We start from the raw sequence: 19,137 nt of genomic DNA, 5'->3' as shown, positions 1-19,137 counted from the left end.
CAGATCTGATTTTTCTGCAGAGTCGTGAGCTGTGGGTGGGTGGAGGGGGGGGTAGGGACAGCTGGGAATTGTGGGTGTGGGGTGGGTGTGAGGGTGGCAGCTTTGTTCCACTTTTAGCTGCTGAAGCAAGAACATGTGATGTCCTGTGGGACCTCCAGGGAGTGGGAGGGTAAGAGGGAAGGTTTTCAAGTCAGTGACCTGGACTCAACCCCAGCTCTTCCATTTTGGGGCTGCGTGACTTTGATTGTTTAACCTCAGCCATGGTGTCCACAAGTGTTACCGCCACAGTTCAGCCCTGTTCTGAAGGTGAAATGAGTTAATGCCTGTGAATCAGTGAGCACACGGGACAGGCTCACTGGAGGTGGCAGCTGTTACTAAACGCCTGGCTATTGCCATCATATTGGGGAGGAGGAAATGGTGCAGGGGCCTAGTGGTGGTTCTGGGAAGCAGCTGAATGCAGGTGTGGGGCTTGGGAACTGCACATACACTGCACCTGAACCCACAAGCTTGCTCTATCTGGCAAACACGGGTTTGGCTTGCTGGCCCGTTGGTTACTGGAAGCTTCAAGGAAAGTCGCCCTGGGAAGGACTCTGAAGCCATGGAGAGTGTCTGGGTGGCCACCAAATGTCAGGATTGGTCCCCGTGGCCCAGCTATGGGCTTGGAGTGCAGAGGAGGGGAGAGATTGGCGTGGACAGACCAGCAGGGCATTTGCCTTTTCTACCCGTTAGTGATTTACTGCCGGAGAAGGCAATGGCACCCAATTCCAGTACTCTTGCCTGGAAAATCCCATGGACGGAGGAGCCTGGTAAGCTGCAGTCCATGGGGTTGCAAAGAGTCAGACACAACTGAGCGACTTCACTTTCACTTTTTATGTTCATGCATTGGAGAAAGAAATGGCAACCCACTCCAGTGTTCTTGCCTGGAGAATCCCAGGGACGGGGAAGCCTGGTGGACTGCCGTCTATGGGGTCGCACAGAGTCGGACATGACTGAAGCGACTTAGCAGCAGCAGCAGCAGCAGTGATTTACTGCAGGTATTTAGTGATTTAACCTTTAATTTCCAGGATGTTCAAGGTGGCTCTTTTAAAAAAACATTATATCCACCCCAGTATTGTTGCCTGGATAATCCCATGGACAGAGGAGCCTGCAGGCTACAGTCCATGGGGTCACAAAGAGCTGGACATGACTGAGCAACTAACACTTTCACTTTTCTCATTTCTGGTCAACCAGATTTCTATGAGGCCAGTTATACGGTGCATATTTGAGGAGGTGGTTAGATATGTAATGGAGGTGGGTCATTTGAGGAGATGGTGAGATGTGTAATGGAGGTGAGTCAAGCAGTAGACGGGAAAAGAAGCAGAAGGAAAAAACAGCCAGTCACAGGACAAAGAAAGTAACTTGTGCTACTTCTGAAATAGCGTTGCAAGTTCAGGCCAAGCCCTAGTGTAAGGCAACTGCTAATATACTGTACCCGACTGAACAACACCGCCACCTGGTGGCCAGGATCATGTGACCGTTGACGTGCCTGTGAAGTTGGTTCATTTGCGGCCATTTCTTTGAGACCCCATGGACTGTAGCCTGTCAGGCGCTTCTGTCCATGGAATTCTCCAGGCAAGAATACTGGAGTGTGTTGCCATGCCTTCCTCCAGGGGACCTTCCCAATCCAGGGATCGAACTTGGGTGTCTTATGTCTCCTGCACTGGCAGGAGGGTTTTTTTTTTTTTTTTTTTATCGCTAGCGCCATCTGGAAAGCCTGACCATCAGGGAGTTTCTTGGGAATTGACATAACAAACAGTGCTTGAAAAATGTGAGGAATGGGTGAATGGATAGAAAATTTTAAATATTTTAAATATTATGTTTTATCATGTGCATGTAAATGTGTGCTTGGGGTATTCAAGCTAGAGGGTAGAAGTGGAATTATAAGGTAAATGTGCATCCATTTTTTATAGCTGGAATTTATTGAATGCTTACAACATGCCAGGCACTAGTCTAATTCTTCAGTGTATATTATCTCATTTATACTCCTCACACCAACCTTGTGAGATAACACAATTATATCCCCATTTTACATTTGTGGAAACTGAGGCACAGAGGGTGAATGCACCTAGCCCAAAGCCAGGAACTGGAAGTACTAAAGTTTTGACCTACGCAGTTTAGCACAGAGCCCAGTGTATATATTTGACAAATAAAGGAAGCCAGAGATTGAATTTAAGTTTCAAAGATTTAAAAGTAAGCAAATAGAGATCATTTATTTTTTTCCCAAGAGAATCAATCCACAAATATTGACTGAGCCCCTTCTCTGTGTGCCCTCCTGTGCTAACACTGGGGGGCTGTGAGTCTGATACAGGATACAGTCTCTGCCCTCCAGGAGTTCATAGTCAGTTTGGGGAAATAAAATATACACAGAGGACACAATCAGAAAACAATATATAGGACTTCCCTGGTGGTACAGTGGATAAGATTCTGCCTGCCAATGCAGGGGATATGGGTTCGATCTCTGGTCTGAGAAGATCGCACAAACTGTGGATCAACTAAGCCCGTGGGCCACAACTACTGAAGCCTACGTGCCTAGAGCTTGTGCGCTGTAACAAGAGAAGCCACTGCAAAGAGAAGCCCGTGCATTGCAATGAAGAGTAGCCCCTGCTCACTGCAATTAGAGAAAGCCCACCCAGCAACAGAGATCCAGTACAACTAAAAATATAGATCAACAAAAAACAAAGTGAATCCTGACTTCTCATCTCAAGACAAAAATGTGTGTGTGTGTGTGTGTGTTTTAAAGGAAACAATATACAATCTCACCAGGCTATGCTGTACATTGTGCAGGTATAGGCAATGGACAGAAGGAATTAAAAGGCAGTAGTGAGCAAGGCTGGAGAAGGCAGTGGCAACCCACTCCAGTACTTCTGCCTGGAAAATCCCATGGATGGAGGCACCTGGTAGCCTGCAGTCCATGGGGTCGCTGAGTCGGACACGACTGAGCGACTTCACTTTCACCTTTCACTTTCATGCATTGGAGAAGGAAATGGCAACCCACTCCAGTGTTCTTGCCTGGAGAATCCCAGGGACGGGGGAGCCTGGTGGGCTTCCATCTATGGGGTTACACAGAGTCGGACACGACTGAAGCGACTTAGCAGCAGCAGCAGCAGCAGCAGCAGTGATTGAGGCTAAGGAGTGAGAGTGGAAGCATTTCACAATCAAACTAGGTTAATGGAAGTGTTTAGAATTCAAAAGAGCCTGAAGCAAGGACTTGGACTCCACAGAGACAGATTAAATTCTGCTGGGAGTAGGAGACTTAATGATTGATAGTTAACCCAACTGAATAGTCTTCTGGCACATACATTTACTTTTAAAATATTGTACTTCAGCTCTTTCTGAAAAGTCTTTTGGTAGTGAGACATCCTGGGCCTCCCATGTCAAAAGAATATTTTCTTAGAGCTCTTTGTCTTTATACCTTTCAAGAATAGAAGTGGGGAGCATGCAGAGGGGAAGGGTCCTCATGGAGGGAGAGAAGAGGTTAAGAAGATGAATTCTGTCTGTCATACAGAGTGAAGTAAGTCAGAAAGAGAACAACAAATATCGTATATGAGCACATATATGTGAAATCTAGAAAAACTGTACAGATGATCCTAGTTGCAGGGCGGGAATAGAGATGCAGACGTAGAGCATGCACATGTGGACACAGGTGGAGAAGCGGAGGGTGGGGCAAACTGAAAGAGTAGCACTGCTACTACACTGTACACTGCACACTGCTAGTACATGGCTGCTGCTGCTGCTGCTGCGAAGGCGCTTCAGTCGTGCCCGACTCTGTGCGACCCCATAGACGGCAGCTAAGCCACCAGGCCCCGCTGCCCCTGGGATTCTCCAGGCAAGAACACTGGAGTGGGTTGCCATTTCCTCCTCCAATGCATGAAAGTGAAAAGTGAAAGTGAAGTCGCTCAGTCGTGTCTGACCCTCAGTGACCCCATGGACTGCAGCCTTCCAGGCTCCTCCGCCCATGGGATTTTCCAGGCAAGAGTACTGGAGTGGGGTGCCATTGCCTTCTCCATAGATATACACTACCATGTGTAAAACAGCCAGTGGGAAGCTGCTGTATAGCTCAGGGAGCTCAGCTCAGTGCTCTGTGATGACCCAGGGGGGTGGGATGCGGGTGAGGGTGAGTCTGAGGAGGAGGAGGAGTCTCCCAGAGGAGAGAGACTCAAGAGGGAGGTGATATACATATACTTAAAGCTGATTCATGTTGTTGTACAGCAGAAACTAACACAATATTGTAAAGCAAATATCCTCCAATTAAAAATTTAAAAAATAAGGTAAGAAAATAGACTCTGAAGCCCAGTCTAGATTCAAATCCCTAGCTGACCTTGACAGATGTGTGACTTTTGGCAAGTTACTTAACTTCTCTGTGTCTGTTTTCTCATGAGGGTGTGATCAGGATTAAGATGACTTAATTCATGCAAAGCATACAGAACAGGACCTGGTCCTCAGTAAACTGCTCCTCTGTAATTATACTGAGTAATAATCATATCTGAAAATGCACATTAGTGGACTTTTCCCTGTTGCGTTTCCATGTGGCTGACCCTGTCCCTAGTCACCCTGAAGCAACATCGGCCTGAGATGGCAGAATGGAGGGATGTGACTGAGGCTAGCATCTAAGAGAGGAGGGTAGTGTTTCCATTTGAGGTTGGAGAAATGATTTTTTTGAGTTGAAGCCATGATCTCGAGAGCCAGGCTTTGCTGTGAGAACCATTTTCTAAGTTTTTTGGTTCTCACTGAGCACATTAAAAGCAAATCCGAGACACTTCCCTGGTGGTCCAGTGGCTAAGACTCTGCCCTCCCAAGGCAGGGGGCCTGGGTTAGATCCCTGGTCAGGGAACTAGATCCCACATGCCATAACTAAAGATCCTGTGTGCCGCAACTAAGGATCTGGTGCACCCAAATAAAATCTTAAAAAAACAAACAAATAAAAAAAATAAAAGAAAATCAAATCCTAAAGGGCTGAGGCCACATTGCTCTGGCAGAATAGAGAAGATACTATTTCAGCCTGGGTCACCTAGAACAGATTTTCTGCCCCACAGAAAGGCAGGTCATGTGAGTGAAAAAGTGGGCAGTGGGCCCTTGGGGTGGGATTGAGAGAAGAGGGAGTCCTCTGCATGTTGAAGGCCCTCCCCTGACCTCAGCCTGGGAAGGGACATATGGAATCAGTTGAGAGATTCGGAGCTTGTGCTTCTCTTCCCATTGTTGACTCTATGAGTGACACTTGTTCAAGGCCCAACCTAATCATGAGTAACCAAGGAGGAGTTGAGGTCACACAGAGAGAGGGCAGGGATGAGCCCTCCGGTGTGGCCATAGGGATCCAGAAGCCCAGCCTTGCTGGGGAGGTGGGACATGAGGCTCAGGCCAAAAGCCTTCAATGTGCCCTCTGTGGAGCAGCCAGGTTGCAGGCCCCAAAAGAGGGAATGGGGTGTGCTCTGGGGTTGGCAAGCCACAGTGAGAAGAGGAATGCTGAGGAAGGCAGCAGAGGATTGGCCCTATCCATGGCAGACCTGGGCAGCAGAACCCAGCAGAAGACGTAGGGCCCAGGTGTGAGCTAACACTGGCCCGACCTGGCCCCAGGACCAGCCTCAGGCCACAGGGTTCGGCTGTCCCTCTGCCATGAGGCCAGTGCACACAGTGTCTCTCCCATATGGTGTCTTTCCTTGACTCCATCTTAGTAAAGGAGGAGGGCAGGGATGATATTCTGAAAGATAGCATTTTATGGATAAAAAGGATGTGGGACAAACTCCCAATCTATCCTTGCCCCCAATCCTTCCCCCTGACAACTAGAAGCTCATTTTCTAAGTCTGAGTCTGTTTCTGTTTTGTAAATTAAGTTCATTTGTATCTTTTTAGAAAAACACCAGAGATCAAATTGTCAACATCTGTTAGATCATCGAAAAAGCAAGAGAGTTCCAGAAAAACATCTATTTCTGCTTTATTGACTATGCCAAAGCCTTTGACTGTGTGGATCACAACAAACTGTGGAAAATTCTGAAAGAGATGGGAATATCAGACCCCATGACCTGCCTCTTGAGAAATCTGTATGCAGGTCAGGAAGCAACAGTTAGAACTGAACATGGAACAACAGACTGGCTCCAATCGGGAAAGGAGTACGCCAAGGCTATATATTGTCACCCTGCTTATTTAACTTATATGCAGAGTACATAATGAGAAATGCTGGGCTGGAGGAAGCACAAGCTGGAATCAAGATTGCCGGGAGAAATATCAATAACCTCAGATATGCAGATGACACCACCCTTATGGCAGAAATTGAAGAAGAACTAAAGAGCCTCTTGATGAAAGTGAAAGAGGAGTGAAAAAGTTGGCTTAAAGCTCAACATTCAGAAAACAAAGATCATGGCATCTGGTCCCATCACTTCATGGCAAATATATGGAGAAACAGTGGAAACAGTGTCAGACTTTACTTTTTGGGGCTCCAAAATCACTGCAGATGGTGACCGCAGCCATGAAATTAAAAGACGCTTACTCCTTGGAAGGAAAGTTATGACCAACCTAGACAGCATATTAAAAAGCAGAGACATTACTTTGTCAACAAAGGTCTGTCTAGTCAAGGCTATGGTTTCTCCAGTAGTCATGTATGGATGTGAGAGTTGGACTATAAAGAAAGTTGAGTGCCAAAGAATTGATGCTTTTGAACTGTGGTGTTGGAGAAGACTCTTGAGAGTCCCTTGGACTGCAAGATCCATCCAGTCCATCCTAAAGGAAATCAGTCTTGGATATTCATTGGAAGGACTGATGTTGCATCTGAAACTCCAATACTTTGAACACCTGATGTGAAGAACTGACTCATTTGAAAAGACCCTGATGCTGGGAAAGATTGAGGGTGGGAGGAGAAGGGGATGACAGAGGATGAGATGGTTGGAGGCATCACCAACTCAATGGACATGATTTTGAGTAAACTCCGGGAGTTGGTGATGGACAGAGAGGCCTGGCATGCTGCAGTCCATGGGGTCACAAAGAGTTGGACATGACTAAGCGACTGAACTGAGAAAAACACAGATTGTCCATATTTGAGTCTTCTGTACAAATTATAAGGAAAAATTAAAATGTGTAAATTTATTAAATACATATGAAAATTAAAATGTAAAAAAGATGTGGGGTGTGTGTGTATATGTATATATATACATATACACACACACTACTATTTGGCCAAGAAAAAGAATTGGAATAATGACATTTGCAGCAATGTGGATTGACCTAGAGATTGTCACACTAGGTGAAGTAAGTCAGAAAGAGAAAGACAAGTATCATATGATATCACATATATGGAAACTAAAATATAACACAAATGAACATTTCTATGAAATAGAAAGAGACTCACAGACATAGAGAAAATACTTGTGGTTGCCAAGGAGGAGGGGACTGATGGAGAGGGATAGACTGGGAGTTTGGGGTTAGTAGATGTAAACTGTTATATAAAGGATGGATAAACAGCAAGGTCCTACTGTATAGCACAGGGAACTATATTCAGTAACCTGTGATAAACCATAATGGAAAAGAATATGAAAAAGAATATATATATATATATATATAACTGGAGTCACTTTGCAGTACAGCACAAATTACCACAACATTGTAAAATGACTATACTTCAATAAAACAAATTTAAAGAAAAAAATTTAAATGAAATACAAAGCATTTTAAGTCTAAGATCTTCAGCTAGTGCAGAGAGACTATTCAGTTTAGCATAGATGGAGACACCAGGCTTAGGAAAGTTTTGTTTTGTTTGGGTTTTTTTGTGTGTTTGGGTTTTTGTGTGTTTGTGTGTGCCACTGGGGAAGGGGAGTCAGGAGGAAGTTCAGATCCATTCTAGAATACAAAGAAGCTACATTTTATTTGGCTATCTAAGCTCAGTGTAAGGAAATCAGTGATTCTGTTACCTTTTGACACATATATCTGATGAAATATTCACCTGCTGTTAAGTCCCAGACACCTGCCTTTCTTATACAGCAAGATTTCTGAATTGCTGGACAGCCCAGCTGCAGTGTAATCGCCTGGGGAAACTTTAGGAAAACCCTGATGCCCGGGTCTCACCCCCACACATTGCCACTTGAGTAGTCTGGGGTGTAGCCTGACCTCAGAATTTTCTAAAGCCCCCAGGTGGTTCTAATGCACAGCCAAGGTTAAGAACCACTATATAGGAAAACATCAGCCCCATTGCCCAGGACATGCTGTGTTCACCCTCTCTTTGAACACAGAAATAATAGAGTAAGGATGACTCCTTCTTACTGCAAATACAATTTTTCTGACATGATGGGTGGAAAATCACATCCAGAAATGAGACCAGGCTGACTTTTCTGTGGTGCGTTTAGTACTCTTCATAGAAAAGCAGGTCCTCAAGGTATCTAGCTATTCAAATGTCTAGAGCAGCGCTGGCCAATATACCACAAGCCACAGAAGCCAATCACATACAACACTTTACATTTCCTAATAGCCACACTGGTGACTCAGATGGTAAAGAATCTGCCTGCAGTGCAGGAAACCTGGGTTTGATCCCTGGGCCAGGAAAATCCCCTGGAGAACGGAATGTCTACCCACTCCAGTATTCTTGCCAGGGAAACCTCATGGACAGAGGAGCCTGGCAGGGTTGCAAACAGTTGGACACAACTTAGCGACTAACACTCTCATTGCACAGCACAGGGAACTCTACTCAATGACCTATGTGGAAAAAGAATCTTGAAAAGACTGGAGATTATATTTATACACACACACACACACACACACACAAAATTGATTCACTTTGTTGTATACCTGGAACTAACAAACATTGTAAATCAACTCTATGCCAATACATTTTTTTACAAAAAATTTTAAAAGTAGGGGCTTCCTTGGTGGCTCAGTGGTAAAGGATCTGCCTGCCAATGCAGGTGATGCGGGTTCGATCCCTGGACCAGGAAGATCCCACATGCGGAGGAGCAAGTAAGCCCACTCGCCACAACTGTTGAGTAAGTGCTTTTGAGCTTGGGAGCCACAACTACTGAAGCCTGTGCGTCCATGGGGTCTGTGTTCTGCAACAACAGAAGTCACTCAATGAGAAGCCTGTGCACCATAACTAGAGAAAAGCCCATGCATCAGTGAAGACACAGCACAGCCAAGAATAAATATTTATTTAAAAAAATTTTTTAAAGTAACTAGATGGGGTGAAATTCATTTTAATAAATTCTGTATTTAGTCCAATATATCCAAGATGTTATCATTGTAATATAATCAAACATAAAAATTATTAATATTTTCTTCTTTTTGGTACTAAGTCTTGGAAATGTGATGTGTGTTTTACATTTACAACACATTTCAACTCAGACTAGGAATATTTCAGTACTTAGTAATCACACATGGCTAATGCCTGCCATACTGGACAATGCTGGCTTAGCCATCATGGCATTCACAAGTATTAGGATTGGCGGTCACACAAAATCAATGGCATAGGTCTTGCAGTTTGCTGTTTAACATATGTTACTTAAACCTTCCTAATGGGGGAAGAAGGATTTTTCTAGACGTGTCACACCAGCCAACTAGAGTTCTCCATCAGGGTTGGGGGACATAACAAAAGGTCTTTCTTCTTTCTCTCAGGAAACACCATCCTTGGCCACTGTGAAGAAAGAAGTGGATGGTCTGGGTAGGGACTGAAGTCTTCCTTGGATCCTGGCCTGACACCATCACCTGTCCCATAACTATGACCCCTTAGCCAAACTCTCCCTGTACAATGTAAGCACTTAATAGTGTCCCTCCTGAAAATCAGTTTGAAGAAAATATATATTTTTTCTCATTTATCTACTTAGGCAGTGTTAACTTCTTTGGTTCCAAAGAATAAGACTTGATCAACTGGGTTCTAGGTTCACCTGTGCTGAACTACACCTGTTGGCCTTGAGAAGTTCTATAAGTTTTTCTAGAAAAAGAGGACCGTGGCCCTGAGCAGATATATTGTAGAAGAACAGGACTTCAACCCAGAGTTCTTTCTCCTGGGACCCTCCTGGTTTCAGCCCAGTGTCCCCCTTATGGCTTCAGAGCAGGGCTCCAGTGCTGGGAGCTGTGGGGGGTGCCCTGCCTCAGCCCCCAGCCTGGGGTCTCAGCAGAAATGATCCCTCCCTACTGAGTAAGAGCTGCCTTCTATGTACTCTGCCCGTTCATTCCAGGCTACCCTGGGAAGTGCCACCAGGCTTGCTTCTTTCCTTGGTCTCTGACATCTGCCAAACTTAATCACATCTGCAATCTGGGCAAAGTTTAGCAGTCAGGAGAGTCTAGTGATTAAATGCTTTAGCTTTGGCATCAGACAATATTGAGCTGGAATACTAACTCTACTACTTACTGTGCAACCACAGGAAAATTCCTTTAGTTCACTACTCTCAGCTTTCTTTTCTGTAAAATGGAAATAATTGCAGCAATGGCTGCATAGGATTATTGTGAGGAATAAAAGTGATCACGTGGATACTGGTGCTTAGCAGAGGACCTGGCTTGTGTCAACACTTTTTTTCTCCCCCTTACAATGTGGCCAGTGATCCAACCTCACCTCTCTCCCATGCTCCATCAACAAAGACCTATAAGCTGTTGTCTTATTATAAATATCCTTTTTTATTAATTCAGGCTTTTGCACATGGTGTTTTAGAACACCATGAAAATTCTTTCCACTGCCTCCGCCAGGTAAACACCTACTCATGCTTCAGATCATAAGCAGGGGCAGATCTAAGTTTAATGGGGCCTGAAACCTAGACAATTTGGTCTGGGGAGAAGCTTTGAAAAAAAGATAAAAAATATGAATTCAAAATTAGGTGCAAAATGAAAGAATGTTCCGAATGAAAATCAGAACACAGTACTGGCACCTTAGAGATTCTGATCCCGTCCTGTGATCTCTTTGGACAGTGTGGCAGAAATGCTTAGTAAATGTCCTTTCGAATTGTATCCAATTTCTCCTTGCTGTCTAGAAAGTGCTACACTCCCGGCATTCATTGGGGGCCTAAAGCTTAAGCGCTATAAACTTCAGGATAAATTCATCTCTGGTCTGGGATTTTATGTTACTTTCTCTTTGAATCTCTCTGGACCTCCAAGACCAGATCTGAACTCCTTCTGTCTGTCCCTCGGACCTCCTGGCTTATAGTCCCATCACAGCCCTTACCACAGTGCATTGAGATCACCAGGTTGGGTGTCTGACTCTTTGAAGGGACTGTGAGTTCTGGAAAGGAGGGTTGGTGTCTTAGTCACACTACCCTCAGTGCCTAGTCCAGCATCTGGCACAAGGGGGCGCACTTCAAATAGCTGTTGAACTAACAAAAGAATATCCGGTTTCCCTCTCCAACCTCTAGGATTCCTAATTCTCCAGAGCTGAGAATTCTCTTCCCTCCTTCTCTTAGATGCCCGCAGATCCACAATTCCACTCCAAGGACACAAACACAATCCCACTAATGGGCATTCTCACAAGATAATTGGATGTAATTGTTCCTATTTTTTTCAACATATGACTTCTTCCTGCTGCTGCTGCTGCTAAGTCACTTCAGTCGTGTCCGACTCTGTGTGACCCCACAGATGGCAGCCCACCAGGCTCCCCCATCCCTGGGATTCTCCAGGCAAGAACACTGCAGTGGGTTGCCATTTCCTTCTCCAATGCATGAAAGTGAAAAGTGAAAGGGAAGTTGCTCAGTTGTGTCCGACTCTTCGTGACCCCATGTACTGCAGCCCACCAGGTGCCTCCGTCCATGGGACTTTCCAGGCAAGAGTACTGGAGTGGGGTGTCATTGCCTTCTCCCTGAGAGTTTCTTAATCAGGGACATATAATGCAAAAGGAGACAAGTACAAGATTTTGTTTCTGGAGGGGAGACAGGGAGCTTTCATAGTCTTCATATTCTTCCCAAATTCATCATCTTAGCTGCATTTTTTTTTTTTTTTGGCTGTGCCACCTTAAGATTAATGTGGAATCTTAATTCCCCAACCAGGGAACAAACTTGTGTCCTCTGCATTAGAAGTGTGGACTCATAAACACTGGACCACTAGGGAAGTCTTTGAATCTTTATTTTTTAAAAATGACAGGGCTTCCCTGGTGGCTCGGCAGTAAAGAATTCACCTGCCAATGCAGGAGACATGGGTTCAATCCTTGATCCAGAAAGATCCCACATGCCATGGAGTAGCTAAGCCTGTGTACCTCAACTATTGAAGACCACACGCCCTAGAACCCATATTCCACAACAAGAGAAGCCACCACAATGAGAAGCCTGAGCACTGCAACTTGAGAGGAGTCCCTGCTCACCACAACTAGGGAAAAGCCTGTGCAAAAACGAAGCCCTAGCACAGCCATAAATAAATAAATAAACTTTAAGAAATGAGAGTGAAATGTCAGATTGCCCAGAAAATGGCCATTTCCCCCACTTGTTGCTGTTTACAGAATCCTATTTTTGTGGATGTTCTTCCTCCCATAAGCTAAAGGATAGTGGCCTCTTTGCCAGCCCCAAGGAATGACTGCTGTGTAGTCAAACAAAACCATGACATCATTCTGCTTGCCAGAGACAGCTTTAGAGGTAGGGATATGACAACTCCAGCCAATAAGAAATTTATGGAATTCTGCTGAAGGGGATAGGTGGCTTCTAGGAAAGATTTCCTCCTGAAAGAAGGAAAATCCTTTTTCTAATATTGGTTCAGTTGTGTAACTGTGACGCCTGGAGCCCAGGCTGTCATGCTGCAATCATAAGGAGGCAAATGTGAAGATGAAGCAGCAAAATTTCTTAGGTCAGATAACAAAATCTTATTGTTTAAGCCACTTCTAATCAGGTGTTCTTCAATTTAAAGACTTAAATTGAAGAAAGGGGGGAAAACCACTAGACCATTAAGGTATGACCTAAATCAAATCCCTTATGATTATACAGTGGAAGTGAGAAATAGATTTAAGGGGCTAGATGTGATAGACAGAGTGCCTGATGAACTATGGATGGAGGTTCATGACATTGAACAGGAGACAGGAATCAAGACCATCCCCAAGAAAAAGAAATGCAAAAAAGCAAAATAGCTGTCTGAGGAGGCCTTATAAATAGCTGTGAAAAGAAGAGAAGTGAAAAGCAAAGGAGAAAAGTAAAGATATAACCATATGAATGCAGAATTCCAAATAATAGCAAGGAGAGATAAGAAAGCCTTTCTTAGTGATCAATGCAAAGAAATAGAGGAAGACAATAGAATGGGAAACACTAGAGATCTCTTTAAGAAAATTAGAGATACCAAGGGAACATTTCATGCAAAGATGGGCTCAATAAAGGACAGAAATGGTATGGACCTAACAGAAGCAGAAGATATTAACAAGAGGTGGCAAGAATACACAGAAGGACTGTACAAAAAAGATCTTCATGACCCAGATAATCACGATGGTGTGATCACTCACACTCACCTAGAGCCAGACATCCTGGAATGTGAAGTCAAGTGGGCCTTAGAAAGCATCACTAAGAACAAAGCTAGTAGAGGTGATGGAATTCCAGTTGAGCTATTTCAAATCTTAAAAGATGATGCTGTGAAAGTGCTGCACTCAATATGTCAGCAAATTTGGAAACTCAGCAGTGGCCACAAGACTGGAAAAGGTCAGTTTTCATTCCAATCCCAAAGAAAGGCAATGCCAAAGAATGCTCAAACTACTGCACAATTGCACTCATCTCACATGCTAGTAAAGTAATGCTCAAAATTCTCCAAGCCAGGCTTCAGCAATACGTGAACCGTGAACTTCCAGATGTTTAAGGTGGTTTTAGAAAAGGCAGAGGAACCAGAGATCAAATTGCCAACATCTGCTGGATCATGGAAAAAGGGAGAGAGTTCCAGAAAAACATCTATTTCTGCTTTATTGACGATGCCAAAGCCTTTGGTTGTGTGGATCACAATAAACTGTGGAAAATTCTGAAGGAGATGGGAATAACCAGACCACCTGATCTGCCTCTTGAGAAACCTGTATATAGGTCAGGAAGCAACAGTTAGAACTGGACATGGAACAACAGACTGGTTCCAAATAGGAAAAGGAGTACATCAAGGCTGTACATTGTCACCCTGCTTATTTAACTTACATGCAGAGTACATCATGAGAAACACTGGGCTGGAGGAAGCACAAGCTAGAATCAAGATTTCCGGGAGAAATATCAATAACCTCAGATATGCAAATGACACCACCCTTATGGCAGAAAGTGAAGAAGAACTAAAGAGCCTCTTGATGAAAGTGAAAGAGGAGTGAAAAAGTTGGCTTAAAGCTCAACATTCAGAAACTAAGATCATGGTATCCAGTCCCATCACTTCATGGCAAATAGATGGGGAAACAGTGGAAACAGTGGCTGACTTAATTTTACTGGGCTCCAAAATCACTGCAGATGGTGATTGCAGCCATGAAATTAAAAGACACTTTTCCTTGGAAGGAAAGTTATGACCAACCTAGACAGCATATTTAAAAGCAGAGACATTTCTTTGTCAACAAAGGTCTGTCTAGTCAAGGGTATGGTTTTTCCAGTAGTCATGTATGGATGTGAGAGTTGGACTATAAAGAATGCTGAGCACCGAGGAATTGATGCTTTTGAACTGTGGTGTTGGAGAAGACTCTTGAGAGCCCCTTGGACTGCAAGGAGATCCAACCAGTCCACCCTAAAGGAGATCAGTCCTGGGTGTTCATTGGAAGGACTAATGTTGAAGCTGAAACTCCAATACTTTGGCCACCTGATGCAAAGAGCTAACTCATTTGAAAAGACCCTGATGCTGCGAAAGATTGAGGGCAGGAGAAGGGGACAGAGGGGATGACAGAGGGGGACGACAGAAGGGGACAGAAGGGGACGACAGAGGACGAGATGGTTGGATGGCATCACTGACTCAATGTACATGAGTTTGGGTAAACTCTGGGAGTTGCTGATAGACAGGGAGGCCTGGAATGCTGTGGTTCATGGGGTGGCAAAGAGTCGGACACGACTGAGTGACTGAACTGAACTGAATCAGGTGTTCTATGAATTGTAGCTGAAAGCACCTTGATAGAATTTCTCATGAATCCAAGGAAGTGAATTGAAGAATGTGTAGAAATCTCATTATTTTGATGGTTATCATGATAAATAATACACATCTTTTTAGTATTTTGAAATTGTAAAAGTATTTCACCTTGACGACACATTTTGTGTAAAGGTAGATAATTTACTTCTTGAAGATAGAATACTCACAAAGTCACATTACATTTTAAAAATAAAAAAATATATATTTTCTTGTCTCTTGAATCAAGCTGGAAATGAGAGAAGCCAAGTGATTTGTGTGTGAACAAAAAGTAGACTTTAAGTACACATGAGAAGATATTCCATTAGTGAAAAAACTTTCTAGAGTAGTAATTCTCAACAGGGAAGGATAAATTTGGAGAATGGGACTGACATACCCACACTACTATATATAAAATAGATAGCTAATAAAGACCTACTGTATAGCACAGTCAATTATACTCAATACTCTGTAATGGCCTACATGGGGAAAGAAACTGAAAAAGAATGCATACATGTATACAATATAAAAGATTCACTTTGCTGTTCACTTGAAACTAACACAACATTGTAAATCAATTATATACCCCCAAAAATTAAAGAAAAAATAATAATTCCCCACACTCTCAATTACAAAGGAGGTCTTTTAAGGTCACCTCCCATATGATGGTGGTTGAATTTTTAACACCTGTTCAAAGTAGGGACTTGGGCGGGGTAATGACAAAGTTACTTTAAATACAGTAACACTTTTAATCAGTCTTGTTCTATCATTCACAACAGCATCCTCATAGGTGTGAAAAACAATTGTACAAATGTGTGCCAGACACCTCTGAATAGTGTCAAACATCCCTTGTCAGTGGAGAGCAGCGCAATGCTTCTGCAATTGGTGGAGGTGTGCAGCTCTACAGCTGAGCACTGTTGTTCTAAAAAATTCTGCCGCTCTACTTCAGAAGGTCACCTTGTTGGGAGAAGGCAACACACCAGGGCCGCAGTTTCCTGTGCAGTGGACAGGGCGGAGGGGTGAGGTGGGAGGGGGAGGGAGCGGTGATGGTGGTGGGGTGAGGATAGTCCTGCAGCCCCACTCCAAAATAGAATTTCTAAATCCTATTTTTTTTCTTGAGTGCCATTGCTCCTGAGAACCCGATTCATTAACTGTCAAATTTAGGTAATTAAAATAGGAAGCTGAGTGATAAGAAATGAAACCAGTATGCATAATGCAGATGTCTATGGAGGAAGATATTCCCAGGGCTCTAGGAAGCAGGCTAATCAGGAACTTCAATCAGGAACTCATCATTTGGAGACAGACAATTTATTCAGGACAGGAGGCAGGGAGGGAGCAGAAGCACAGGCAGAATCTCAAAATCTCTCTGGATAAATCTCTCATTGGGAGGATGCAGATGCTAAAACCTCACATGGGGGAGTCTGGGTGAGAAGTTTTCTGAAAAAACCCCACTGCAAAGAGACGCTGCTGCATCCTGCTGTATACTTCTCAGGGATGCTTGGGGTACAAAACCCAGCTTAAAACAGCACTGTTTTAGACCTCCTTGGTCTAGACCTCCAGAGCATTTCTAGAGAAACGACCACACAGAGAGGGTGACAGGGAGCCATAAGGCATCCCCTTAGGTAGGCTTCTGCAGTGGACACACATTCTTAGCAGGTTAGAGGCCTAATCTGATGGGGTTTCTCGTGCCCCGGGAAAGAAGGGATTGGGAATATTTCTGAATTCCCAGCTCTCTTCATATCATATGCTGATATGAAGTGCCTTTTTTGAAAAAAGAAAAAAGGCTCAAAACATCACTCATTACAGTGTTTAGAGTTGGTATTTCTGAGCTGTTTCCCAGTTGGAAAGTTGTTCACAGAGAATATAGTCTCCTGGAATGGGGCACCCAGAAAAATGTAGTCATGGAGGAATAATATATACTGTACTTCCCTCACCTGCTTCCAAATCTTTAGAAACTTGGGCCTAAAAACTGTAAAACGAACTATCACAGTGGGACGGGGGCAGGGTATGAACTACACGTTCATGTATTAAGCAGCCAACCCTTGATAGTTAAGATGGGGATCCATGAAAAAGCATCACCCATAGTTTGCATATTAAAAAGCAGAGACATTACTTTGCCGACAAAAGTCCCTATAGTCAAACCTGTGGTTTTTCCAGTAGTCATGTACGGATGTGATAAACTATAAAGAAGGCTAAGTGCTGAAGAATCGATGCTTTTGAACTGTGGTGCTGGAGAAGACTCTTGAGAGTTCCTTGGACTTCAATGAGATCAAGCCAGTCAATCCTAAAGAAATCAACCCTGAATATTCATTGGAAGGACTGATGCTGAAACTGAAGCTCCAATACTTTGGCCACCTGATGTGAAGAGACAGTTTATTAGAAAAGATCCTGATGCTGGGAAAGATTGAAGGCAAAAGGAGAAGGGAGAGGAAGAGGATGAGATGGTTAGACAGCATCACCAACTCAATGGACTTGAATTTGAGCAAATTCTGGGAGACAGTACAAGACAGAGGAGCCTGGTGAGATGCAGTCGATGGGGTCACAAAGAGTCAGATGCAACTTACCAACTGAACAACACAGTTTGCCAGTAAACATCCCAAATTTATGCTGTTAAGCTATTAGTACTGATAAAATGCATGTTTTCTTCAAATAGATTTTCAAAGTCTGCTCTAGTTTCCCCAGCTTTCATAGGAAAGTTAAAATTTCATCATAACTTTAAACAAAGAGAACTCATAGAAAAGAACTGAGTAGATATTCAGATTGTTAAGGAAGGTTTCTGGAAACAAATGAAATGATCCAATTGTTAAATGGAATATGAACTCTAGATTAGATACCAGTATCATAATCATGTTGAATTTCCAGAATTTGATCACTGTTCTATGGCTATGTAAGAAAATGACTTTGTTCAGTGTATAAGAGAATACACAGTGAAGTGTTTAGGAATAAAGGGGAAAAAGAGTGAAAATAAGAATTATAAAGTAAACATGACAAAATATTAATACATGAAACTGAGTGAAGGATAAAGGAATTCCTTGCACCATTCCTAAGGCTCTTCTATTAGCTTGAAATTATTTCAAAATAAAACATTTACAAACACCATATGAAGTAATTTTAGAATGACCTACTTAAACACCACTCTTGTTGACCTTCTGTTTTTTCAAGGGGTTGACTTAACACCAGGAGATCTCTTCCAAAAGACTTATCCTGTAGCTAAGTCTTTCCAAATTGCAAGGCTACCTTCAGAGGCAAAGAAATGACTGCAACAATCCTTGTCTAGTTCATGCTCCAAAAATGACCCCTTTAATAACTGATAGTTTTGTTTTTTAGATTCCACATATAGGTAAAATAATACAGTATTTATCTTTCTTAAAATAAACAAACAAAAAACCCCTCATAGATATAGAGGGCTTCCCTGGTGGCTTAGATGGTAAAAGCGTCTGCCCGCAATGTGGGAGACCCGGGTTCGATCCCTGGGTCAGGAAGAACCCGTGGAGAAGGAAATGGCAACCCACTCCAGTACTCTTGCCTGGAAAATTTCATGGATGGGAGAGCCTAGTGGGCTACAGTCCATGGGGTCGCAAAGAATCAGACATGACTGAGCAACTTCACATGCTGTTGCTGCTGCTAAGTTGCTTCAGTTGTGTCCAACTCTGTGCGACCCCATAGACGGCAGCCCACCAGGCTCCCCCGTCCCTGGGATTCTCCAGGCAAGAACACTGGAGTGGGTTGCCATTTCCTTCTCCAATGCATGCAAGTGAAAAGTGAAAGTGAAGTCACTCAGTCGTGTCCGATTCTTAGCGACCCCATGGACTGCAGCCTACTAGGCTTCTCCGTCCATGGGATTTTCCAGGCAAGAGTACTGGAGTGGGGTGCCATTGCCTTCTCCAACTTCACATAGATATAGGTAATAGATTAGTGATTGCCAGTTGGGGGTGGGTGGGTAAAATCCACGGAGGGGATCAAGAGGCACAAATTTCTAGTCCTAAATAAGTCACAGGATATAATAAACAGCATGGTGACCAGAGTCAACAATATTGTACTGCATATTTCAAAGTTGCTAAGAGAGTAAATCTTAAAATAAAACTCATCACAAGAAAAAAGTTTTGTAATTTTGTATGGTGACAGATGG

At 43.5% G+C, this 19,137-nt stretch overlaps 1 non-coding gene across 1 annotated transcript; it reads left to right on the top strand.

The window, feature by feature from the left end:
- The first annotated feature begins 4,797 nt into the window (after positions 1-4,797).
- On the top strand, positions 4,798-4,870 carry TRNAG-CCC. Its single transcript has one exon. It is a non-coding gene; the product is annotated as a tRNA-Gly (tRNA).
- The last annotated feature ends 14,267 nt before the right edge of the window (positions 4,871-19,137 follow it).

The sequence above is a fragment of the Bubalus bubalis genome, chromosome X, assembly GCF_019923935.1.
Source record: "Bubalus bubalis isolate 160015118507 breed Murrah chromosome X, NDDB_SH_1, whole genome shotgun sequence".
NCBI lineage: Eukaryota > Metazoa > Chordata > Mammalia > Artiodactyla > Bovidae > Bubalus > Bubalus bubalis.
The sequence above is the reverse complement of the archived record's forward strand: the minus strand, read 5'-3'. Positions and strand labels throughout refer to the sequence as shown.